Below are 27,905 nucleotides of genomic sequence, written 5' to 3'. Positions count from 1 at the left end.
GGAATGTCTTTTAGTAAACGTGTAGTGATTATTCAACCACAGTTCTCCTAGTAAGGTCCTTTTGATTAGAGGACATGCATGCAAGCTGCATCAAACGTTTATTTTGATCATGGTGTTCAGCTGCTGGAACGTAGAACCACATGAAATGAAAAAATTAGCAACAACAACCACGTTGGGAAAATTGGTAATATATGCCTATGGATCTCTAAGAAACTACAATATATACAGCTGCGAAGAATCTCAGGGAATAATGGCATCTGGCTTCGAAGGTGCCTCAGAACTGCAGCTAAGAAACAGCCAAAAAAAGACCTGGAGCTTAGCCCCTACCCCGATTGTTTGGTTACCTTGTTCTCAAAAGCGACAACGGAGAATGATAGAGAATACAAAAATAATGTTCAGAAGTGAAACAAGAAAACAAATAAGACCGCGAAAAATGAAAGAAAACTAGATGAAGCCACTGGCTAAAGTTGTCTCTAAGCCCTGTTGTCCTTTGAAAGTGCAGCGGTGGTTTCAAGCCTTTTGTGCTGACACACTCTGTCAAGGTCCCAGGATTCATTCATCCGACGAAGAGCGATCGTCGCGTCGGTGTAACGTATTGGAGAGTTTAGTTTTCTGGGCAAATGAAAACGGGGACACTCACACAAGGAAAGGGTGGTCGTTTCTTCACAACAACTCGAAACGCGTTCCGAGCTTTAGCTAAGAGCACCTCTCCAAAAGGCTACCTTAAAAAATGTTTGATATATCTTTGCACGTAAAGTTATTGCATATAATGCGCATTTCCTTAGAAAGAGGAATAGATGCGTGTACATTCAGTTTTGCTGTTGTTTTCATAAAAATTTGAAACTATTGGCAAAAAAATGTCGATTACCCGAGTGCTGCTCGTGAATACCGTACTGGGAGAAATACTGCTTCCAAACAAAAGTTACTTGGTCTGATAGTCGTACACAAATTTGCTATAATTTACTAGATTTTGGGTATATTTCCAGCAGGAATGCGTAGAGCTAAAAAAACGCTACGTATTTTTTTTTTCATTTGTTACGCACTTCTAATTTGTTGTTCATTGCTGTCTCCGCAGGTGAGCAAGGCACCGCGTCTAACAGTCTACATCTGTCTACACCAAGCGGATATTAGTCTACAACTCCGCACTGTGCCAAAGGCTTCTTCACTGAGAGCGCGACAGGTAAGTTTCACTAATCAACCAAGAGGGAGAGAGAGAGAGAAACAAGGAAAAGTTAAGAATTCAATTAGAGCAAGGCTCCGGTATGCTACTATGTACTTGGCAAAGAGAAAAGATGATGTAAAAGAACGCAAAGAAAAAATTCGGCACACTTGGCAATATGGCACACTTGGCAATGGTATATATATATATATATATATATATATATATATATATATATATATATATATATATATATATATATATATATATATATATATATATATACATATATATATATATATATATATATATATAAATATATATATATATATATATATATATATATATATATATATATATATATATATTACTAGAGCACCATCTTAATGCTACATGGCAACAATTTCCGCAAACAGTCACCGTCGTTAGTCGCTCTGTTCGTGGTTTACTAAAACCCTTTGGCGATGAAACAGGCCCAAGCTATATTCTTCGTATAGAACGGCGTCCCCTATAAGACCCATTAGCATGTTAAACGAGGTTCGAAGTAAAATCACGTATTATAAACAAAAAAAGGGAGATAAAGAGGTGTATTTCATTTTATATATAATATAGACTCATGTAGCCACATTCCTGTGAAATAGTCACTGTTATTCGAAGCAGTGTATGAAGGAAGTGGAATATCTATAACACTCTACTGCTTGTTCCGTATGAATACTAAAAAATTTGGTGAATCGAGGTGATGGGGTCGAAAGCGATTGCACCATATTGCCACTTTTGTGTAGACGAAAAGAAAGCGAACGTGTTGTTCCAACGCATATTTGTATTTTCTGTGTGCCATTCTGTGGGTTTTACTTAACCAGAGCGTCAGCTCAGTTAGCATACTATCACTACACAAGCAGAACTTGTACGAAGAATGAGAGAAGCAAGACTGAGTTGGCATTTCTGGCACGCACATGCGACGAAACAGAAGAGCAGCGAGTTTCAGTAAGAGTGGTAAACTTCGCGCCGAAAACATTGCCACTCTAGAACTGAAGGAACAGAGCACCAGGGACGAGTACTAGAGGAAGAAACTTGCTTCGCCTCTCACGTATGCGTTCCTGCATTGAACAGACAGAACGAAGTCGGCGGCGTTAGCAACAGCATCATGCCATCGCTGCCGTATAAGTAGCGGGTTTCGGTGGCCGCATGCGCTTCCACGTATAGTAAGAGGAGACTGGCCGCGGATTTATCGCTCCCATGGCTGCGGCGGTGGTGGCTGGTGTGTGTGCGGGGCCTCCGCGCTCCATTACCAGAGATAACGGTTGGCAGACACCGGTAGGGCGAGCGAGCGGAACTCTCGTCTGAACGCTTCGCTTGCGCCTTCTCGCCCCGCCACACACAAACGCCTGCAGCAGCAGTCCGCACTGGCTATGACTGCTCTTCCCGAATCGCGGCACTCCTGCCTGTAGCGTGCAAAGAGAACATGTGCACGACGCAAAATTTATCTCGAAATCCCGCTGTTCTCTCTTTTTTGTCTCCCACCGCAAGTGCTTCACGTTAAAGTTTTCGGTTTGTTTTGTTTGACAACTTCATTTATGTATTTTATTGCCTGTGTTGTGAGGAGAGCTCTCAATCTTTATTTATGCTGCTTTTAATATATAGCAAATATTTTATTACAATCTGTGGCTAGGAGTGTGAGTGTAGTGCTTCAAATGCAATATTCATTACGCCGACTCATGTTCACAAACTACAGTCATGATGCTGCAGTGGTCGAATTGCTTGGCAGCTGACCCAAAGGACGCAGGTTTGATCACGGTCGCTGCGGTAGCTATTCTATTGAGGTGAAGTTCTAGAAGCCTTGTGACTATAGGTATTGAGCTACGTCACAGAACACTGCATGGACGAAGTTTTCGGAGCCCTCTAATGCAGCGTCTCTCATAATCATATCATGGTTTTGGGACGTGGAACCTCAGATATTTTGAAGATTTATATAGCGCTCATTTTATTATTATTATTAGTAGTAGTATTAGTATTATGCGCTTGATGACTTTATGATTGATTACAATACTAAAATAGTAGAAGACTTGTGGCTACTCTTTAAATTATTCATACCGCAAGCTATATACTAACGCGGGTAAAAAAGACAAACCACCGAAGCCCCTTGATAACCACTCAATGTTTAGCCGCTTGCTTAGAACCTTACCGCAAAAGGAAAAGGTGCAGGAAAAAATAAAAATAAGAATCAAGCATTAATAAATAAAAAAGATGATGCAGATCACTTCAATCACTTCTTTCAGTCTGTATTCACCGCGACCGATTATGACGTCGACGTAAGTTCAGAATGTACCGCTCGTAGCTAAATGAAGGATGACGTCAAAATAACTCGGAAGGGCGTATTTGAGCTGCTAATGAATTTAGATGTGAAGACAGCGAAAAAACTAGATGACGATTCGACCTAGTTTCTTCAAAGATATGCTGAATGGGTATCGTATTACCTAACACTTATATTTGAAAAATCACTGAAAACACAGTGTGTGCCACAAGACTGGCACAGTGCGGTAGTCATTCCAGTGTTTAAAGGGGGAATCTGAACAAAGGGGAATAATTACCCGCCTATATATCTCACATCTATCTCTTGTAAACGTTTGACATATAATAGCTAAGCACAATATTTGTTATTTAGAAATTAACTTGTTACTTCACGCCCACCAGCATGGATTCAGAATGGACCCCTCTACTTTCACACAACTCATACAGGCTATTCACGATTTTACTACAATAATTGATGTAGCTGGTTGATTTAATAGCCACAGATTTCACCAACGCCTTTGATAAGGCGCCGCACACTAAGCTAATTTATAAGCTGCAAACAGTCAGGCCTAATGCCACTGTTATAAAATAAATTAAGACGTACTTAACCAATCGCAGCGAGAAGTTATAAGAATGAGTAATCATGTCTCCTACTCAGTGTCAGGGTTCTCGGGGGTCCCGCAGTGATTTGTCTTGGGACCACTCTTATTTTTGGTGTATATCAGTTACGCTTCTACTATCATGAATCCAGGTGTAAACCTTAAACTGGTCGCAGATAACTGTTTATTATTTTTTACTCTAAGAAACACTGAGGATTAAGTTAAAATTAGCAGGACTTTACATGCGTTGAACGAATGGTTCTTTTGAACGAACTTAATTCTTTTAAATTTACATACATACTTAATACCACAAAGAAGTGACCTTTTTTTCATTTTCGTAGTCCGTCGGAGACGAGTGTTTTATAATTACTACGCAATTTAAATATCTAGGATTAACGATAACGTGAACTTCATCCTAGAACCTACCCACTGACAATGTTTGTTCGATGGCATATGAGAGAATATGTTTTCTTCAAAAAAAAACTAGAAAGTGCTACAGCTGATGTGAAACTCTGCTTACAGAACCTTTGTAAGGACAGTTCTTGAGTAGAGAGACCTCAGCAACACCATTTAAATAAACAAATAGAAAAATTTCGGAGTTATGTGGTGCGATTTTTATGTTGCCATATAGAGTAACAGAGTCAGATAAAGAGATGTTTCATTCTTCTGGCCTGCATTTGCTAGAAACGTGTAGGCAGAAAAGTTGTCTGAAGCTATAATTTAAAATACGAAAAGGCCAACTAAATATTAGCAAAAAAGTATACATACTTCCGCCAGGTAAGCAGAGCTGTCGAAGCAACCACAACAGGGCCACTCAATCGCGCAGGGGTCATACCGATAGGTTCAAATACTCCTTTTTTCGTAATGCAATTGAAATGTGGAATGAATCGCTGGTGTGCGCTGTTGAACAAAACAATTTGTCTAAATTTGAAGAGACCTTGATTGACTATCTGTACAAGTGTACCGCGTGTACCGCCTGTATTTGTGTTTTGCTAATGATGTGTTGTTGCTTTGTTATAATATTACTTCACCTCCTCTGTAAGAACTACCTAAATAGAATTGACAGCCTTGTGAAATAAAGTAATAAATTATTATGGATATAAAAACAATTTCTTACTAAAATGTATTCATCTAATTCCTCAACAAGTCCTAAAACTTTAGCTGAGCTACAATCCGTAATTGGGAATCGGTAATCAATGATCTTGTTGAGTCACTTCTTCTGGACTGGAATAAAAAATCTTTAATATACATTTATCCGTCACGCTTTAATTCGTAAGGCTGTTGAGATATCTGGTAGCATTGCTAAACAAAAAAGATTGACAGGCTCTTTTCATTTCTACGAATGCTTGAATAAGAAGTACAAGCGTGATTAACTTTTGCGTGAACTTGAGATGTCTAATCGTATGACGAACGTCCTCAAGTTATTCAGCACTTTCTTTTTCGAAGTAAACTACATCATACCTCCTGAGACGCTGCCAATAACTAAATATTGGCGAGTTGGCATTCAATTAGTCTTTTCAGCAACGGATTCTCTTTTTTCTTCTTAAGAGAGACCTGTATGTAAACTACAGAACTACCCAATTAGGGTCTCCTATGTAATTTCTATCACGAGCGTGGTGTCGGTGGACCGCTTCGATTGGCCTGCGTGCTTAACGGCAGACGGGAGATGAATGAGGTTTTTATTCGAGTAAGAGAGATGGCTCATCACGTAGTCGTTCCGAAAGCCGATATGCTCATGACGATACGCCGGCGGTGTAGTCCACACGTCGTTGGCAATCTAACAAGAGTTCATCCAGTCGACTAGAGATTAGAAGTTAGTATTTGTATGCTTATTTCTTATTCAGTGCACTAAAGCCTCCATTAGCTGTAGCAGAAGCGGAGAGCATAATGTGCAAAACTAAACTAGAAGATTCGCAGTATCTAAAAAATTACTGTATGATAAGAATTCGTAACAACGCCAAGGTTCAACGCTCTAATTTGTCAATGTCATACTGGCTGGAGTCACAGTTCAACTAGAAAAAAAAAATGGGCGCGTATCCGCGTGTTTCACAGCAGGTGTCGTCGAAAGAAAATAGTGTTCAGCCGGCATTCTTTCACGCATAGTGTTGCATTTTCAACGCAGCCAAACGCACACCAGGGTAATTGAAATCATGTATGCCCGTATCTTCGAGTGATTGAGCACATCTAGTAACACCTAAATGTTGATGTTGCGTGTGAGATATGTGTAATACCTGCTTCTAAAGACGATAGTCTTTCTTGGGGTACTTTAACGAAAAAAATTTGGTCTGTCTGTCTGTCTGTCTGTCTGTCTGTCTGTCTGTATGCCCTAACGATACACCAAGCGGCAACAAGCGACACGCCTGACGACCAACCCCATCCGCAGAACCCACCAATATTGTTCAAGTTGCAGCGTTCATGCTTGTGTGATCGTCATTTAAAAACCAATTATTGCGCACATATGAGGCACCATAGCAACACGTCAATATTTTGTATCTGTGTCTTTATACTAGAGAAGGCACAAGCAAGTAATTCTAAGGACTATGGCATTTATCATACTGCGCTGACAATGCAACGCGATGCTCAAAAAGGCAAGTGTTTCCAACAGCTTGCTTTGATTTATATGTGGGTTTTAACGTCCCCAAACCACCATATGATTATGAGAGACGCCGTACTGGAGGGCTCCGGAAATTTCGACCATCTGGGGTTCTTTAACGTGCACCCATATGTGAGCACACGGGCCTACAACATTTCCGCCTCCATCGGAAATGCAGCCGCCGCAGCCGGGATTTGATCCCGCGACCTGCGGGTCAGCAGCTGAGTACATTAGCGACTAGAACACCGTGGTGGGGCAACGGTTTGCTAAGACGACATGGTGGTGGCACCTGTCCGTCCCTTTGCATTGTATACCTTATAGCCTGCGAGACGCGCCCATTTTCTGCGTGGACGCGCACGATTTCCTTCGTTTTCGAAGCTAATTGCCAGATAGTGCTCGTGTCTAACGTGCCTCTATGCGCTCGTTCGCCTTCGCTGCACAGATCGAGATCCTCTAACGCAGCGCTTCAAGAATACAATTCATCGATTTCTCGCGCAGAATAACAAAAAAACATAATGTTCACTCTCTCCCCACCCAAGACTACCGTCTTTCGACGACATTTGCCGTGAAACATGCAGATACGGGGCCATTTTTTTATATAGACAATCTTTAAAAGTATGAACTCAGCCACTAGTTCAAGATGTCTGGGCGTTCAGTAAACGCTTAAAATTTGGCCGGTTGGCTAACTCATGTGACAAACAACCAGACAAAGGAACAGACAGAGAGACCAAAATTTATGCGGTCAGATATCTTCAAAAGACTATCACCCTAAAATTGTGGTGGGGGGGGGGAGGGGAGCACGGGTATGGTGTGCCATCCACTTGCTAGGTTACTGTCAGCAGGACAGCAAGAGCCAGGGTTTCTCGTCCCCACCGACACTCTGTTCCAGGTTCGTTCTTGCTAGCACTCCTTCTGACATTCTCCGTTCCAAAAGCTCGCGCCACAAGGCGTTCCTGTGTTACTCTTCTTTTTGTTTTTTCATGGCATGGTTTATCCTAAAGAGCTTCAAGAACATTGTCATCTTTCTTTTACCATTATCTATAGATGCGTCTTACAGCTAACGGTAACAACAAAGCTGACAAGGTCATGTTTTCAAAAAGGAGTAGCAGAAAAATAGTTGGTATTATGAGAGCCGCACCCAAAAGAAATTATATATGGCGTGAATAGACCTACCAGCGAAAGAGCTTATGACTCGCGAAATTTATGAAATAGAGGACTTTGAAAATAAGTTCATGCTTTAAAATGAATTTCCATAATTGTTCATACCATGTGCGGTGCCTGCCCTTGGTGTTCTGCCCTAATTACGTTCGTTTCTTTATTTCTTTCGAGAAAAGAGTCAACCTCCTAAGACTCGAGCCTTGTTTAGTTTTTAGGCATTCAATACACCAGCTTAGTCACGTAGCCATAAGCAGACAGTGGGGAACAAGTTGCTTGGCTTCAGATGTAATAGACAATACCTTCACACACACACACGCACCATTCATCTCCGCTATGTTGTCTGGTATCTTTTATTTCCTGTGCAACCACTGTGTGTCACGAAGTGCCACTGATGAGATATTATCAGACTGGAATGCAATGCGGTACATGACAGCAAGAGAAAATGTTCGCTTATATTGTCCCTGTCAACTATGACAATATAAATGAACTTAACATGAAGAGTTTTCTTTTCTTTAAGATTTTGCTATTACGTGGCTGCAATCTTCTGAAGCCATTCCACAGAATCATGGTACCTATTTCAGGTGTGCAAGTACATAGAACATCCAGCTGCCACTCTATGGACTCAGCGCTCAGCCTGAAGGTGAACACGCAAACTGAGTCCAACAGTGACTGAAACACTGTGATCATTCGACGACCTACAGTGAAACGTGGTACTCTTGATATACTGCGTCTAATACTCTAGAAAGTAGCAAAGTAGTTAAGGTCAAACAATTCATGTATGCTCAACACTTTGTATATATCTCCCTATTCTTAACCCTTAATCCCCTTCCGCCGGCTTAGACAGATAACCGGACACCCATCTGGTAGACTTCCTTGCAATTCATTTCTATTGTTCTTCCTCCGCCTCCTCCATTCCACATAAAGAATTGTTCTGTGCTGAATTCTGCGTACTTGCCTTACCATCGAAGTTGATCTAATACCCCAGGGCCTGCACTTACAGTAGATGCATGTCAAAATTTGAATTGAAAAAGAAACGAAAAAAAAATTTCTCTGTAGGCGTTTCTTACCACTGGGTGGCCTCAGTCACTAATGATATGCTAAGCATCAGGACGACTGGAAATAGTCTCCCCCGAATGCTTCTTCCGTAAGATGCTGATACAAGGCCTGGTAACACACAGTAGATACTTTAGCCAAGGTTGTCACAGTTGCATATCCCACCATTTCCTGTTTCAGATCCCTAATGGGGGGACAGTCAGAAAAAAAAACACATTTTTTGAGCTATAATATGCAGACACACGGGCTCTGGAATTGTGGTTTTGGTAAAAAAAATGGCAGATCCCACGTACCTTGAGAATCAACGTTATGTGAAGCAAGTGGATGGAAGGGGATGATGTTGGAATCTATATATAGCGAACGTGATAAAATGATACTAAATATATGTACAAATATTACACGCACAAACATATGTTGAAGGGTTGAGGATGTTTATATAACCAGATGTTCGCACTTGCGCAATGATGCCAACTGGAACATGATTACTACCAATGCCAGAAGCGATCAGCTGATATGAAGTGCTGTGCTCGCGAGGATGGCAGCCCCTCGAAGGTAATACATAAATCAACTTCAGCACATGGCACATAAATTGACGTTAACCCAACGTCATAGCTGTTTTGTGGGAGTACATATGCAATGTTTATAAAATTTAATAGCCCAGTAGTGCAACCACAGATGACGTTTCACGAACATTAGGGTCTATTTGAAGAGTAGTTCACAGACTTGGGTTGGCTTTGTGGTAGAATGCTTGATTTCAGCGCAAAATTCTTGGCTTCGATTCCTGTTGGTTCCCTAACATTTACTCTTTGAATTCGTCGGGCCAGCGCTGCCGATGTCAGGTATTTCTTAATGCTACTACGTTGAAATTTTGGTCTCGCTAGGTTAAGGGAGTGATGACTAGAGGACCCACACTTAGGCGGATAGATAGATAGATAGATAGATAGATAGATAGATAGATAGATAGATAGATAGATAGATAGATAGATGATAGATAGATAGATGTCAAAAGTGCTCGCAGTATGCAAAGAAATCATTCGCATTTGAAAATCAAACTTCCAATAAGCAGGGCATTGAAAGTGTTGTGTTAGAAGGAATTACGCAGACTAACATACGTTTAGAGCACTATCAACTCCTTCAATAAAGTATTGCAACTGTTATACCTCCCACAAATCCTTCAATAAACTTTCATGTTATGGTGTCGTTTATGTATGACGAAGTTGTTCAAAAAAATAATCAAGTTGTTTACTACTATTGTCGTTTGTGTATGAACACTTCAATTTCACTTGCGCAATGAATGAAAATATTGAGAACGAAGCTATCTCATTTAAAATAATTTGTCTTGTATCTGCATGTAATCTGCAAATGTCATTGAAAGACGATAGTCTTGCGTGTGGAGTCAGTGAACAAAACATTTATTTGATGTTCCACGCAAGAAAGTCGGTGAATGGTATTCCGGAGGCACTGCGTTAGGCCGCGTTCACACTGAGCATTCCAGCCGTCGAAAGTGCTCCGAATCCGGTTCGGCGGTGGCGAGTTCCGCCGAAAGGGCCCTCTCCGCGCCGATCTCTCTCGGACCGATTTTTGCGGCGTCTGCCGCTGAATCGGTCACAGCGGACCAATAGGAGCGCTAGTCAAGGAATTTTGAAAAATGGCAGCCAAGCCCTACTCACTTGTTATGCTGCAGTGCACGTAACTGAATGTTGAAACCAACGGGAGTTTAACCTACTCTGTGCCTATTTTGTCTCCGTATTTCGTGAAAGAGGTGACCCAGCTTGCTGTTGGCGTGACCGAGCTTGTTGTGGTCTTGCAAAGCAAAACGAACCCACCAACGCCACTGGCGTCGGTGGTTTTTCTGCTCTTCGTGCATTACTAGACAGCCACTTGCCAGCAAAGTAAGCGGTACTGTCTTCTCTTGCTTCTTGCGTACGAGAATCATCGAAGTATACACCACCGGATAGCGTAGTAGCGTTTGCGAGCCGCGACAACAACCGGGTGACGCGAATCCATCCCTCGTTCGCCCCGTAGTAGATGGCCTATTCGGCGGTGCGGGGCGCGTCCAGTGCGAACAACGCTGTGTTTCGGCGGCAGGGGAATTTCGGTCGCTGTAGAAAGCGGATGTTTCAGTGTGAACTAGGCATTAGAGTGCCTCGAGTGCGCAGCGGAGGCTCACGAGCGCATCAAGTCATGTCACACTCTAGACATGAGGGCCATCTGGCAGTTTCTTTTGGAAAACAAAGTGCGTGGCCGTGCGCGCCCGTCTCATAGGTGATAACGTGTAGAACGCGAGGCGACGCGTAGGTGCCACCACCGTCTCGTTTTAGCAACACTTCCCGTTCCGTGCAAGCGTGGCATGGTCAGCGCAGCGTGATAAGCGCTACGGTCCCTAAAATTACTTATGTATGCGCTTTCCATTAAGATATGCATATGCAGAATATATGCGTGTTCTTATGGTGCCCGAGACGTGCGCAATAATTGCTTTTTATTTGACAATTGCTCAAGCATGAACGCTCAACCTTGAGCAACATTGGTGGTCGCTGCGGATGGGGTCGGCCGTTTTAAGTACCTGATACCGGTAAGATCGGACAAACAGACAAAGGTACTGACAGACAGACAGACAGACAGACAGACAGACAGACAGACAGACAGACAGACAGACAGACAGACAGACAGACCAAAATTTTTGCGTCGAAGGTCCCCAAGAAAGACTATCGTCTTTAAAAAAACAGTAAATTATGGGAATAACATCCTGGAACTGCACCGTTAATCATCATAAACAACGTACGGTTATATGATACTCAATCATTCTGAGCATCCGCGGCTTGTTAAAGCACACATTGACTCTATATAGAACCATCGAGGACTCGCATTATGTTGCTTCATTCCTAATGACATATACATAGGGATGAAAGGATTTGTCTTGGTTTGAACCTGAATAAAAGCCTTCGCCGGCAATCATAAACACTCATAGCTGTTCTTAAAGCAGGCACATTTATTCATATTTCGTGTCCTATATAAGTTGATTTAGTAACTGATTTTGACCACTGCTTGATTTAGAGTAAGAAGTTTGAGTTCTCATCAATGCTATGAGGTTAGTTTAAAGAAGACAACATACAGAAATCTTCAATTGGGAACGAGCACTTATACGGATTGACATCTTCCTGTGGCAAAAAAAATAAATTTAGAGTACGTTACTCCCGAACTTCATAATTTGCCATGCATGACGACTTTCGGAGTTTTAAGAAATGGCATAGGGGAACTCAACTGAATTCACACAAATAGAAAATAGGGCAACACGAAAATTGGCCTACTATTAAGGCCTCATCCAAACCCTTCGAAATTAATTTCGTCGTTTTCTTTGAGACAAACTGCTCCTGTTTTCAACAATTTCGGCTAAAAGAATATGTATGATGTGTTTCAGTGGCCAGCACTCAATGGCGATTCCTTTGTACAGTTCCTACTTACCAGGACCATGGGCCTCGATCAGACTGATATATTTGAAATAAAGTGTATATAGCGCGTGCAGAAGGTCTAGGGAAGCTCTGCAAGCTGAATTTAGCGTTATATCTCAAGCATAAATGTTTAAGATATCAAGAGGGTGCTTTACTTCCTGTACACGCAAACAAAAACTCTTTAAAGCCAGTGAAGTGTTCAGCATGCTGGCACAAATATCTTTGAGCAAGTGGCAATAAAAAATGGGAAGAAGGGAAGTGCAGAACGGAGTGTGGTGTAGCTGAATAGAAGAAAAGGATCGTAAAAGGAAACGGTCATGTACTTATTTATCCACGCACGCTCGGGAAGTCGCCGCGATTGTTATTATTTTCCTAACTCTAGGATCTTCTGCAGTCTTTAAGCATGAGCAGTCGCTGTAGAAATGAAATACAATTACTGGGAACACTTCAAGCCGTTAAGTTCGCCTCTGGCGTTTGCAAGTGTTCTCTCGTTTTGTTTTCTTGTTTTTTTTTTGTGAGCTCTCGAGAAAAGATTGAGCATAGGTAATTTAGAGCTGGCCCAAGCGATTACCGGGGAACGATCTCCGTTCGGAGTCTCGCTCGACTAATTCGAGCGGTCGTCGTTGTTAGAGAGAAGTGCCAGTCCTCACGAACATTTTAGTTTTTTACTTTAATCAAAGACACAATTAGGCCATGCTTATTGTTATAGTAATTTTTTAGAAAAAGTCTTTCGCGTCGATATATGTTTTAATCAGCATCAATTCACTAATTCTGTAATAAAAATTGTGAGAGAGCAATATATTAATTAAAAGGAGGTCCCGAAGACGTCCTGCAAGAGAAACTGCTGCAGGGGCCTTCTGTAATAACAATAAAAAACTAATCCAGTTGAAACAAAGACAGCAACAACTCCAAACACTAAGAGAGGTAACGAAAACAGTTACGTGCATAGAATAAATCATAATATGTAAAATAATCTGCTAGTTTATAACGTTAAAACAGAAAGAAGTTACGGGACGTGTAAAAAGCGGCCAATCGCAAGGAGTTCGCAAACAAAAGCAACTTGTGAATAGAGATATAGTATAGGAGTCAATAAATACAATCAATTACGAAGAAAGAACAACCAGGACCGCATAAAATACATTGAATAAAACAAAGTTAGGTACAAACAAAACATACATGCTTTTTGAAACTGTCTGTGTTGCGAAACAGTCATTTTAAGTTTGAATTATTCTCCAAGATCACTTGCCATTCACAACAGAACATGTATGATTACATGCACACAATCATTCTCACACGGCTTCGTTATTACGCACATTCAGCAATAAGGTTACGCAGAAACGTCGTCTTTGAGAATTTCTGTGATATTCTAGATGGTAGAAAGAAGTCCAAGTGCTAATTACAAACCATTTTTTTAATATAGTTGTTTGCTGTTGTCCGTGGCTTGTACCACAAAGCTACTCGTGAACTCGAAGAAGCGGCTATTACAAATAAACTCGAAACGCACTTCTCAGTAACCTACGTGTTGAGTTTAAATGTGAAGCTTTTCTTAGTAAACTTTGGTGAATTTGTTAGTAAACTTTGGTTTACTAACAGTAAACTTTGGTTTACTATTAGTAAACTTTGGTGGATCTATCTATCTATCTATCTATCTATCTATCTATCTATCTATCTATCTATCTATCTATTCCTGTAGCCGCCTGCGGCTTTGAGCTCTCATAGCCGTTTGATTAAATACAAAAATTGGCATCGCGAACATGACTTTATGACAAACATAACGGATTTAGTATCACAAACTTTATGACATGCATGTCATAAACAACATGATCTATCTGCCATGGTGTTGACACCATTGCCACCGTTTTTTTTTACCCGGCATTCTACACAAATTTCTGGGTCACGAGAACCATAAATGGCTACCAAAATTGACAAGTGTTAAGGTGCAAATTATCAGAGGCATGTCATGTAAGGCATGATTTACCTACATCTTATGGTCTCGGTGGGCTCACGGCCGTTTTTTATACGTTTGATATGTAGGTAAATTGGTGTTGCGCCAAGTGACTGTACCAAGAGCATATACGCTAGATGGTAACATGAAAACATTGAAGGCATGTCACGTGCGTCCTTTACTGCAATATTCAGGGCGCACATATTCAGGGCCTAATTTCACGCTGTCACCAGTACGAAGATGAAAACAGCAATATTTTCAAACTGAAACTGCACTGCTGTTTACCAGGCTAATATAAACAAAACCATTATAAATATTTGAAACTCAATCATCACTGGAACAATGCTGCATTTTGTGGCTATGTATGTAACCAAACGTGTCAAATATCAGAATTTGTTTTAAGCTCTCATAATGTGTTTTAGCTCATATTGCCTTACGATTTCTTAGCTGTCTATTTTGAACCGAAATACACAATTTAAAAAATTTCCCTTGAAAATCACTAATAGAAACTTCGTGAATCATAAAACAGCAATACTGCTTCATTGTGCAAAACATCTACAAGTAGAACCGTTTTAGATCTTTTAAAGGTGTATTTTTAGAAATGTTAGTAGTGCCCCGCCGCGGTGGTCTAGTGGCTAAGGTACTCGGCTGCTGACCCGCAGGTCGCGGGCTCAAATCCCAGCTGCAGCGGCTGCATTTCCGATGGAGGTGGAAATGTCGAGGCCCGTGTGCTCAGATTTGGGTGCACGTTAAAGAACCCCTGGTGGTCAAAATTTCCGGAGCCCTCCACTACGGCGTCTCTCATAATCATATGGTGGTTTTGGGACGTTAAACCCCACAAATCAATCAAATGTTAGTAGCTGTAAAAGCAACACTTGATATAGTTGAATTTATTAGCACTTATCACAGGCATGTGATGTTTTAAAAATTTGTGTAAAGAATACTTCACCTGTTGGAAATAAATGGTGTGAAAAATCCTAACACGAAATTTTAAGACTGGTATTGGACATATAAAATTGTCCCAGAGATCTAGATATACAATATAGGAAGTCTGGCAAGTGGATTAGATTTGACTGCGTCCTTACCAGAAGAAACTTCAACGCGGGAAGAAGACATCAGCCTATATTTCAATGAATAAAGAGAAATGGGCAGCACCCTTACATAGGCCGAGGGCAAATTTTATGCATAAAACAGCGCCATCATTATTTTTGATTGACGAGTGCTATTCACGCTGGATTGACCCATACTTTTAGTAAAAACAAATGGCAGATCCCACGTAGAGTGAGAATCGGTGATATGCGAAGCACGAATAAGAAAGCTTGATATGTATCTCTAGAGAGAGAGAGAGAGAGAGAGATGAAGATGCAAGGAAAGGCAGGGAGGTTAACCAGACGCACATCCGGTTTGCTACCCTGCACTGGGGAAAGAATGGGAAGGGATAAAGGGGAGAAAAGAGGTTGCAGAAAGATGAGAAGGTACACACAATTACGAGCACACTCGGGGAGCACACACAGTCTACAGGCGGTCGCTCAGGTTTGTTGACTTTAGGTAAAGTAGCAGTGCTTTAGTTGCTTTCTGCGCAACTGAGGCAGATGCCCAAGGTCCTATTATCTTCTGCACACAAAATGGTCCGGGGTCAAGTCGATTCAAAACCATCCAGAGCTGGCATCGCTGTGTGTCGTAGCAAGCGCAGCTGCAGCTCCGCAGTAGTCGCATGTAGGAGTGTCTGCCATATCAATGCGAAAAGAGTACACTTTTGTAAATGCAAAACCAAAGGTGGCATAACAGTGTCGCATCGGAGAGGGAAAGTTGTGATGGTAGCTTTAGCTTGAGCGAAGGATCCAGTTCATAAAATTGACACCTTTGGAAGCTGGTAGACGACCAGAATGTGCGTGTGAGATCTCGAGCCAGCAGGTAAAGTTGTCTTGCTGCATCATTCCTTGATAGAGAAATCGGGACTACACGGGTTTCTTCATGGGCTGAGCGAGCTGCATCATCGGCTAATTGATTTCCGGTAATACCGATATGTCCAGGTAGCCATTGATGTATAATATCATGCCCTCGTGCTAGAGCTTCATGTTGGCAATGTCTTATTTCTTGTACCAGTTGTTCATGACTCCTCCTACGCATGGCAGACTGCAAACTCTGAAGCGCTGCCTTCGAATCACAGAATATGACCCATTTTCCTGGACGTTCTTGAACGAGATATTGTAAAGCAGCCCTTATAGCAGCAAGCTCTGATGCCGTAGATGTAGTCATATGCGACAAGCTAAACTTGATTGTCATTGCTGCAGCCGGAATTACAGCGGCACCTGATGAGCTGCTGGACGAGACGGACCCATCAGTGTATATCTGCGTTCGGTCTAAGTACAACTCATGTAATAATAGCAGTGTTGCTTGCTTCAATGCTACTCTGGAGTGATTGCTTTTCTTTTTGATTCCCGGAATTTCTAGACGTACTTGCGGCTGGTCGAGGCACCACAAAGGACATGCCATTCTTGCAGCTGGCGTATATCCTGATGGAATGCTGTTTAGGTGCTTGGCTATGACGTCTGAAAACGTAGCACGTGGTCTTCCGGAAGGTAGATGGACCAAGTGGTGGTCGGAGACATGGCTAGCATGTCGAATGTGCGATCTGAGGCAATCCACAACTATATATGTTCTGACCGGATGGTCTTTGGCAAGCATGATTGTGGCATAAGTAGAAGCGCATCGGGGCAGTCCTAGGCAGATACGCAGTGCCTGACACTGCAAACTCTCCAATGAATGAGTATTGGATTTGCAAGTGTTAGTCAGTACCGGCGAGCTGTAGCGCAATAGACCCAGAAATATGGCCTTGTACAGCTGTAGCATGGAGGCCACATAAGTTCCCCATGCTTTCCCGCACAAGAATTTCATGATATGCACAATAGATAGCCGTCTCTTCTTCAAGTACGCACAATGTGGGCTCCACGAAAGACTTTTGTCGATTATTATGCCCAAAAAACGATGCGTCCGTGCATATTTGACACTCTGCCCATTGATGTAAACAGGGTATGGCGTCATTGGTTTGCATGTAAACGCAATCAACGCGCACTTCACAGTTGATATATTTAGGCCTTGTTTTTGAAGGTAGGCTGTTGTGAGGGTTGCTGCCCGCTGTATTCGTGCACGCGCCTGAGGGCGAGTAACTGCAGCACTCCGGAGGCAAATATCATCGGCGTATATGGATAGGCACACCGACTTTGGCAGAACCTTCACCAGACCAATGAGGGCCACATTGAACAATGTGGGGCTTAAAACACCTTCCTGAGGTACTCCGCAGTAGGTGTAATGTTGGGCAGTTGTACCCTCATATGTTTGTACAAAGAAACCCCTGCCAGTTATATAATCTTTTATCCATTGAAACATTCGTCCACCAATGCCCATCGCTGCGATAGAAGTGACGATGGCATCGTGAGCTACATTATCATATGCACTTTTCACGTCAAGAAACAGTGCCACTGATATGCGCTTGCGACTTTTTTCTTATTGAAAAAATGTCGATAAGTCAAGGACACAGTCAATGGAGGAGCGGCCCCGAAGAAAGCCTGCCATGCAAGAAGGGTATTTGGTGTATCGTTCCAAGTACCACTCGAGACGAAATAGAACCATCCTTTCCAACACTTTTCCGAGGCAGCTTGCGAGGGCAATAGGGCGATACGCTGTCAAGTCCAACGGTGATTTTCCCGATTTCAAAAGTGGTATTAATCGACTTATTTTCCATTCTCGGGGAACACTGCCGCTGAGCCAGGAGTTGTTGAAGCATGTTAAAAGTTCTTTTTTGCCTTTTTGTCCAAGGTGCCCCAACGCACTATAAGTAATACCATCAGGACCTGGCGATGACATGCGCTTAGAAGCGACTAACGCACCTTCTAGTTCTTTCATGGTGAATAGAATGTCCATTTCTGGTAATCACGTCTCAGGAACGATCACGGCGTCGATGCTCTCGTTTATAATATTCCCGGCAACTCTCGTGCAAAATTCTTCAGCCACCTCGAGTTATGTTTTTCCATGATGGAGTGCCAAAGCTTTAAAAGGGTACCGTTGTTGCGGAGAGGAGCGAAGACCACGAACTGTTCTCCAGATATAAGACAGCGGCTTATGAGGGTCTAGAGATTCGCAGATAGCTTTCCAGCGTTCGCTCTCCAGCTTGTAAATGCGTCGTTGAATCATTTTCTGGAGCCGCCTTGCTTCCCTCAGATCGTAAATTGATCTTGTGCGTCTGTATCGTCTTTCAGCACGCCTTCGTATAGCTCGTAATTTTTTCAGTTCGATGTCGAACTGTGTTCTTTTAGACGAAAATGGTAATTTACATTTGGACGCTTGCATAGCTTCCGCTATGGTATTTTCCAGGCTGCAGGCGAGGCCTTCTTGGCAAGCGTTCTCAACACGCGATGTAAACATCGACCAGTCAGTGCCAATTGCAACACCAGAAGAGAAATTTTTTATGATACCATCGATCGTGACGTAGGTGGGTATGTGATCACTCCCATGAGTCTCAATATCGCAAAACCACTTAACTTTGTTAGAGAAGCATCGTGACACCAATGTCAGGTCAAGGCAACTGCCATACGTGAGACCCCGCAGATATGTGGGGGTACCATCGTTCATGATGGAAAGGTCGTAATCGGAAGCGAATGTAACAATGTTCCGGCCCCTGGCATTCATCCTAGTGCTCCCCCAAAGCATGTGATGGGCGGTGAAGTCACCGGTGATGAACCAAGGCCCATCGGTCCTCATCAAGATGTCTTTTAATCTGTCGCAGTCAAATCGCGATGACGGAGATATATATCCACCAATAAGCGTGAACGAAACTGCATTCTTCTTTACACGAAGACACACGTACTGATTGTCGTCATTTGAACTTATTGGGTGCGAAAGATAAGTCAAGTCTGTGCGAATGTAAACAATTACTTTGCTTCGTTCTTCGCAAGCGGCTGAACAAAAAGCTTCATAACCGGACAATCTATAAGGCGTTGATACGTTTGGTTCACATATGACAAGCATAGGGAATTGATTGGCCTGAACAAATTGACGAAAGTCCAAAATACGGAACTTCATGCCTCTGGCATTCCATTGAAAAATCGACGCACTTTTAACTTCAGTGCGGAAGATGAAATTTTGTTGAGCCATTGTGCCTATACGAAGTTAGCAAGAACTGTATTCAGTGCATCCAGTATTTGCAGTGCACTCTTAGCAGACGAAGATTGTATGCTGCTCAGTAGCGTGCGAATCGTGGCAATTAATGATTGCACGATTGCCGTCACTTGCCTGTCTTGGTTGGAAAGATCTCAAACCGGGATCGCGGACTGGCCGTCATGAAACTCCTTCGGTTCGCTTGATGCTGCTTCCCTTTGAAGTGCTGGCCACTCTGTCGCAGTTAGGGTATCCTCACTGGCTTTTTCCTTTACAGCATTTTCCACGGCATGTGGTCTGGGAGGTAAAGGAGGTGGTACTGATGAGGCTGGCAAACGTGTCGAGGAGGTAGCGGGCGTCCTCGAAGACCGACGTCGACGTCAACGACGCCTTCTGACTTTAGCTGCGGCTTCTCGATGAGATGAGGGATCGCGCGCCATCTCCTTCAAGATGGCAATTTCCTTCTGAATCCGCGGCCAGTCCTTCGATGTGGCTTCATGGGATCCATTGCAATAGAGCATTTCTTGACAGTTGCGGCGCATTTATCCGCTTCATGGTGCTCGGCGCAGTGGTGGCATACCACCGAATTCTCGCAGACGCTGCTCACATGTCTAAGTTTCATGCATTTACGGCACTGGAGAGGCTTTGGAATGAAAGGCCGCCCAGCATGTCTGAAGTACCCCACCTTCACATGAGAGGGGAGTGATGTGCTCCTAAACGCAATCTTCACACAGCGAGACTTGCCTAGCCGGGTGACATCAACAATGGGAGTATCAGTTGTTGACTTGACAAGAAATTGTAAGTCATTATTGGAAATAGTCACATTAATGTCGTAGATCACGCCGGTTACTACATCACATCCCAAGGGAACATGAGAGTGCACCTGGTTTCCGTCCAAGTCAGTTACACTGCGCAGAACGCCCAACGCACTTGCGTGCAAAACGTCCACAGCCAGTATATTCTTTCTGGCGTTCACTCTTATGTCCGTGATCTCATTAGGCACGAGCGTTTCCAGAGACCTCGACACAGACTGTCTGTTAAGGCGTTTCATGCTGACGGTAGGAAGTGCAGGCAGAAACAGGATGGTATAAGTGTTCGATTTTGGCGCTCCACTTACAGCTTGCATAGTTGAGGATGAGGATGTTCTCATGTTTTTCCTCTTCGCTTTGCGGCTTAGCACAGGTTGGAAACCGTCATCTGAGAAGTCCTCACTGCTGAGATAGTAAGCATGAGTATCTTTACTGTCGCTGTCACTCGCTTGTCCCATCCGCTTCCTGGAGGCGGCCGCCGCTGACGCCGCTGGTGCCGGCAGGCGCCCGGGATGGTCTACATTCATCCCCTCCAAAGGAGCCGCGAAAAGTGATCAACAGACTTAAATTACAACTGAAATACGCCGGAGTTAGCAGAAGTAGCTTCTATTCAAAACACACTTCTTCGTTTTCCTCTCCTGCAGCAAGATGTACCAAGCCTTGTTGGTAGGCTGGGGTCTGTAATTAGGGTGAGATCAAGTTCACTGGCACTTTGCCAAAGTCGATTTCCTTTCCCAGTGTTGTACTTGTAACCCCATGTATGATGAGGGGCGTTGAAATCACCTGCTATGACGAGTGGACATTCCCGGGCGATATTAACAGCTTTCATTAGAACAGTCTTGAACCCTTGCTTTTGTTCCTTTGGACTGCTGTATATATTAAGAATGAAAATGCTCTGACGGTTGCTGGTACCCGGCACGATCTCTACCAAGACGTGTTCCAACCTGCCTGCTTCTATCTTGAGGTCATGGGTTACGTGCGTTAGTTTGTTGCATACGAAGGTGCAGACTCCCCTCCCTTCAGTATCCCCTATTACAGGCCGGAAGCCAGGCAACGTTGCTTGCGGTGAAAGGGTCTCTTGTAATAATATATATGAAGCTTTTCTTGGCTGCTCCTGATATACTGCTGCAGGGTTGGCTTTTTTTTCAGGTAACCTCTACAGTTCCATTGCCAGATACGAAATGCTTCACGTAGCGCTGCCATCATGGTTATTACATGGGCGGCCAGAGCCTGATGCTGCACCTGTCGACAGGTTTGGTACCACTAGTATTGGTGGCCGAAGGGGTGAGCTTGGTGCATGAGGAGGCCTTGCTGTGTTGTGCAGATATGCTTCGACCTTTGTAATGCGCAAAGTCATGTGCTCTGCGAGTGCCACCACGCTTGATTGTAGCCTACCCATCTGCTCGCTAAGATTGGCTACTACATTGCTGAGCGTGTCAAACACCTCTTTCATGTCTGACATGGTCGTTTGGTTGGCTTCCACGTGTTCTGCCATGACTGCCCTCTTTTTCGTGGTTCTCGAGTCCCCCACGTTTTCATCCACAGGGACATCAACTGGCTGAGGCATTGGCTGTGAAGATTGCGCGCTGGTTAGCTTAGTGAGTCGCCGAAGTTCGCGAAGAAATACTTTGCATTTAACATAGGAATTCGCTTGCAGTATTTCGACAACTCATTGCACAATGGTTAGAATCTCATATTTGTTTGAGGTACGTTATGACCCTAAAACGTCTGTTTATTAATATGTGAACTACCGTTTATAAATATTTTAGGAGGGTGACCTTTAGAATTGTGGTGCAGAAAATGTTACACCCTGTGTGTTTCTTTTTAAGAGGTGGCCCTTTACATAACTGCCTTCAAACGGGGGACAAGCTAGTTGGATAACTCACTCCTCGTTTTTTTCCCCGAAACCTTAATTTTAGATGTTCATCGTTGTGCAAGATCTTCTTGCCTTTTAATAATCAGGTATTTTAGCGATACAACCTCCCAGGCTTTTTTTTGCGTTAAGTTGTACAGTGAACCAGGATATTTGAACATCGCAAACTATGTTTTGATAGTCTGGATTTCATTTGCAATACAGCCTCTTCAAAATACAATTTTGTAGATTTTTCGACTGCAGCATACCGAATGTTGATAGCAGCGCGAAGTTGCTAGTACAATGCACAACCTGTACATGTATATGCACCTACAGCGCTGCTAAGCGATTTCTCTATCATGTCAGAATTGGTAGTTTTGACTGCTAGCCAAAGGACATATTTTGTGTGTAGTAATATGTAACTCAATCTTAGTTAATTTTACTTTCATTGAAACCGACCCTTTGAAGGGTGTTCTGAAACTGCCTTTCTGAAGGCATGCTGCTGGCGCAAAGCAACTACTTAGGATTTAAATATAAAATCTTTTCTGAAAAGGTGTCAACGCACCTTAATTTGGTATGAAAAAGATTTGATCCTGCTTTGAGTGATGCTTGAGATGCTTTTGAAAATGGATAAGGTGGGCTGAACGTCCAATTTAGCAGCGAGTACGCTCTCACAAAATCTACAAATCTTGTATTTATGTTTAAGTTCCTGGCAAGCCTATAGAATTCCAAAATATGTAGCGAAATGGGTAGAAAAAAGCTTCTCGCGTAATACTTGACAAAAATGATATTTTGCGACTCCTTCCATCTTAGCGGCGCATCTATCGCTTCGCGCACCCTCAGTGCTGCAACTATTATTATGCTTACTGTAAATTACTTATTTGGCTGATTACTTCTTTGTCTCCAAAATGTCGTTTTTAGGTAATATCTCGAAGATATTCGGTTACAATTTTTTGTCGTATTAGTGTGATAATTTTGAAAAAGTTATTTCTAAAAAACATTTCTTGCAGACCTACCTCTCCGGTTACTAAACTTGCGTTACCATGTAGGGAAAATTGGGGGAAGACAAAATATAAATCACCAATATTTTACGCATGCCACTGCCTTGAAAATTTATTATGCTGTTTTTTTTCTTTTTTTATGTATTCTGCAATGGGCACTTCCCTGTTATATTTGTTGCATAACCTTTCACACCGCGGTTACGCTGGTGGCAACGCTGACTTCATCTCCTCCTCTACCCCAACTTCTCTCGTCCTCTTTCTAGTTCCTACTAACCAACCACGCTCGGCCTTAGTTTACCTTTTTCTCTTTTTTATATTCTGCTTCTCATCTTTCTCCTCGACAAGCTGAATCAAACGCTGCATTTGGGAATCACTTTACACGGCAGAGGCGCCCATAATGAAATCAGCTGGTCTTGGTCTTTAGGCAGACAGTGCTGCTACGTGTGCTCGCGAAAGTTATCCGCCCTGTCGGATAACGCATTCGTGGCTCAGCCAACAGTCAGAGTGAAAAGCGAAAGAAAACACGTGATCGGTAGATGAGCGCAAAGCTACCATAATGCTTTGCACGCGGGGCGTCTCGGTTGCGGTGTCCATGCAATTCAGAGCACGCTTCCTGCCTCCGAAAGTATTTAAAGAACGTGAGTGGTGCTCTTTTATTAGGTTTTCCCGTTTTCGCTTGCCATCGCAGCAACCTTGCCGCTTTCCATCGAGTGTTCAGTGTTTTCAGATAGTTTCGCTAACTTTGGCTCTCGCTTCTGTCGGCGCCGGTCTTGCGCCTAGCTGAAGTGAGGTGTTTGTCGGGATTAATGCGAATGTTTCTTTCACTATATTGACCCTATCGTGTTATGCATAACCACGCGTCTGTCTGTCTGTCTCTCTGTCTGTCTCTTTGTGTGTTGAGGGGGGAGGAATAGGGATTGTGCATGTGTGGCGGCACATTTGCAGCGCAAATGTTGTTGCTATATAGACACTTTTTGCTCACGCGCTGCACGTTCACTTCCAAAGGAATTGTGGCATCTTTGACGTGAAGTAATGAGGCAAAAATGATGAACTAAATTTGCCACGAGGTTGTGTTGAACTGCATTATAAAATAGTGCCTGGTTAGATACGTGAATTTTACTCCATATATGAATAAAAATAGTGTTCTGTGTTTACTTCCCCAATTCCATTTTTCAAACTAATTGGATTCAATTTACGCTCTTGCTCGGTATAAAGTATCGGTATAAAGGGGCGAAAAACCCTGACTTTTTTCAGGGAAGCTACGTTACTGCCATAGGTTCAACTGGAACACGTTTGCGAAAAAATGGTACGTAGGACAATTTACGGCACTTTTAGTGCTCTCATCACCACCGATGCCATCGTGCTTAACTGATTATAGTGCTCAACAAGTCCGCCGGAGGTTCCGGGGGTGGATTCCATCAATGGCGGGCGCATTTTGATGCCGACGAAATGCTACAGGCCAATGAACTTAGTTTTAGTTGTCTGTCAAAGAACATCAAAAAGTCAAATTTTTCTGAGTCTTCCAATATGGCGTCCTTCGTAACCACGTAAGTGTTTTTCAGAAGCAAAACCCCAAGTGTTAATACAAGTTTTCTTTCAGAAGTGTAGCTGCGGAGCGATGGCGTCTCCCGCCGGTTGTTGTCCATCGTTGCTTCTCCATCTCGCGACGTAGAGATCGCGGATGCGCTGTTGTTGCCAGCTATGAGACTGACGCGTCCGGTTCAGTTGGAGGAAGAATAGCTGGTAATTTCAGGAGCACCAGCACGCTCAGAAGCGCGAAGCGGCGCGAAAACGACGTGAGGCCACTGCCAGAAAAGGTGCGACCACCACTATAGTGCTATCCCTGACTTCTAACTTCGCAGTACTGAAAGAATTTTCAGTTATCCCGCGTGATACTCGAATATAATCCTGCAGGCGTGAGTATTTTCAGTGAGCTGACGATGACGACTTCGTTATACTGAACAATAATTTCATGGTCCTTCCTTTTTCGCTCCTTGGCCAAGAGCTGTTCATCAGCGCTGTGCATAGAAAATGGAGGCAACCACTTCAAATGCGACTCTCTCTTTGAGAACAGCGCTAAATTGGCGTAATTATTTCAGTAAACGCCACTCAACCCTTTCGCTGACGACAGCAGCGTGAAATGCGTGGAAAGCAACGCGCACCAGCATATAGGCTAACTAAAAGTTTCACTGCAACGGTGACTTCCCCGCCTTCCTCACTGACGAGCAGATCGCCGCCATGTGGGCTGCTCTTAGGAATCGCCTTCACAATGGTTTAAACACCATGCATTAGGCTGGTTGGCCCTGATGCTTAACGCGCATACTACAACTTTTAGGGCAGTGAGGACTTTCTGTTTAACAATTATTGATATAATATCAAAAGGTACTTAGGCTAGAAAAGACTGATACATTTATAGCATTCAGTGCTTCAGAGAGGGTCGCGAAGTTCTGCTCTACTTTCTGTTGGTCCTGGTACCGTGCTTAGTTTAAAAGGGTTCAGGGGCTCCTCGGGATTCACTGATTCTGCAATTACAATTCAAGTATGGTCCCGCCGCGTTGGTTTAGTGGCTAAGGTACTCGGCTGCTGACCCACAGGTCGCGGCATCGAATCCCGGCTGCAGCGCCTGCATTTCTGATGGAGGCGGAAATGTTGTAGGCCCGTGTGCTCAGATTTGGATGCACGTTAAGGAAGCCCACGTGGTCGAAATTTTTGGAGCCTTCCACTACGGCGTCTCTCATAATCATATGGTGGTTTTGGGACGATAAACTTGACATATTAATAATCAATCAATCATCAATCAACTGAAGTACGAAAATGTGCGGTGCTCTATCAGCATGGTAGCAGGAGGAAGAGGAGGCAGAGGAAGGAAATGCAGTAAGGTCCACTATGCGAGCGTCTCGTTTGCTATCCTACACCGGAGGAAGGGAATTGAGAGATGAGAAAGAGTGATAGAAAGAAGAGCAAAAAAAGGAAAAAAAAGTTGAGCTTAAACTAGACTGCTGCGTTCGATAGTAGTGTACGCAGGACTTCAGGCATAACACGTTCCACCGTAGGTCATCAGTTTATGATGCCTATTGATGGTTTGCAAGCACTGGAAGTAGAAAGTCCAGTACCTGTTGTACGGCCTCAGTGAGTGATGATTTCAACCAGCTCACGAACACTTCAAGCGTGTCGATTGATTGATTGATATGTGAGGTTTAACGTCCCAAAACCACTATATGATTATGAGAGTTGAAGTGTGTCGAGTAGTGATTGATAACTATTCGAATAGGTTCGCCTTTTGGGAATGCCGAAATGCGCTGTCAATCAGCATGGCGCTGCGACTTCGGCCACGGAGGCCAACCATGCGACTTCGGCAGTGGAAGCCAAACTGCGTGAGTTGTGTCCATGGTGGTCTTGTTCGTAGTGACCATCGCTGAACCATGTGACTGCGGGTATGGCAATGTAGGGCAAGTGGTATCCGCAGAAATCATGATTTTCACTGCGTTCTGCTTCATACGAGCCGAGTGTAATCAGGGTGTAAAAGGAGGTGGGGAAGTAGGGCGTCGAGTGGGCGCTGTGGATGCAGATGAGTTCGATTTTTCTGACGAACTTCGACGCCGACGGGGCCGCTTTCTGACGGTTGCGGCGGCCTTGCGATGCGATGCATGGTCTCTCGCCATTTGCCTCAACACAGCGATTTCTTTTTTTTTATTTTTGGGTATCTTTTGAGGAAGCTTCGTGGGGTCCATTTCAAGTGGAACACTTGAGAACAGTGGCTTTACGAGTGGCCGCGGAATGAATTTCAGCACAGCGAGAACATATTCGCTTGCCTTCGCATACGCTTCTCACGTGACCAAGCTTCATGCAGTTGAGACATTGCAGCGGCTTCGGCACAAACGGTCTTGCAAAGGGTCGGAAATGGCCCAGCTTTATACGTGCTAAGGTAGTGAGTTGCCCTAAATTAAATTTTTACATAACGTGAGGTATCCAAACGAGCAACCTTGATGATGACACTTGGTTAATTAGCTGGCTTGATAAGGCCACTCAAGTCCAAGTTAGGAATGGTAGCGTCAACGTCGTAGATCACACCAGTGACGAATTAGAGCTCATTGGTATGTATAGGGGCGCACGTTGATGCCACCCACCTCTGTGACGTTGCGTAGAACGTTCAGTGCGACAGCATGCGAAACATGAATCACCATGACATTCTCACGCGGGTTCACTCTGATGTCGATGATTTCACATGGCACCAGTCGCTCAAGCCGCGCGGAAACAGATTGTCTGTTGAGGCGCTTCATGTTGCTCTTGGACTCAGGAACAAAAATTATGGTGTTGGCCTCTGGCCTTCGTGGAGCTCGTTCATTCGGTGTGTTCGGGGATGAAGAGGTCCGGGCGTTACGTCTCTTTGTCTTTCATCTCATTACAACTTCGAGGTCATTGATTGATTGATGTGTGGGGTTTAACGTGCCAAAACCACCATATGATTATGAGAGACGCCGTAGTGGAGGGCTCCGGAAATTTCTACCACCTGGGGTTCTTTAACGTGCACCCGAATCTGAGTACACGGGCCTACAACATTTCCGCCTCCATCGAAAATGCAGCCGCCGCAGCCGGGATTCGAACCCGTGACCTGCGGGTCAGCAGCCGAGTACCTTAGCCACTAGACCACCGCGGCGGGGCGACTTCGAAGTCATCGTCCGATGGTCCCTCACCTGTCAGTGAGTAGCCATCAGTGTCCTCGCTGTCGCAGTCAGGTCCCGTCTGTTTTCTTTTTCCTTGTCGTGGCCGTCGTGGATGCTGGAGAACCTGGTAGATTTCCGACCTGGTCCTCGTATATCGCTGATGGCCCCTCATCTCCC

General features: G+C 43.7%; 1 long non-coding RNA gene across 2 annotated transcripts in view; it reads right to left on the bottom strand.

Annotated features, from left to right (window-relative positions):
* Positions 1–27,905, bottom strand: part of LOC142803720 (uncharacterized) — a 147,607-nt gene that overhangs the window by 20,918 nt on the left and 98,784 nt on the right. For both annotated transcript variants that reach the window (XR_012894244.1, XR_012894243.1), the window contains one exon: positions 8,866–9,035. This is a non-coding gene — a long non-coding RNA (uncharacterized LOC142803720). The remainder of the gene's footprint in view (positions 1–8,865; positions 9,036–27,905) is intronic.

Source organism: Rhipicephalus microplus, chromosome 1 (genome assembly GCF_043290135.1).
Source record: "Rhipicephalus microplus isolate Deutch F79 chromosome 1, USDA_Rmic, whole genome shotgun sequence".
NCBI classification, from domain to species: domain Eukaryota; kingdom Metazoa; phylum Arthropoda; class Arachnida; order Ixodida; family Ixodidae; genus Rhipicephalus; species Rhipicephalus microplus.
Note: the sequence above shows the minus strand (reverse complement) of the source record. Positions and strands in the feature narration are given on the sequence as shown.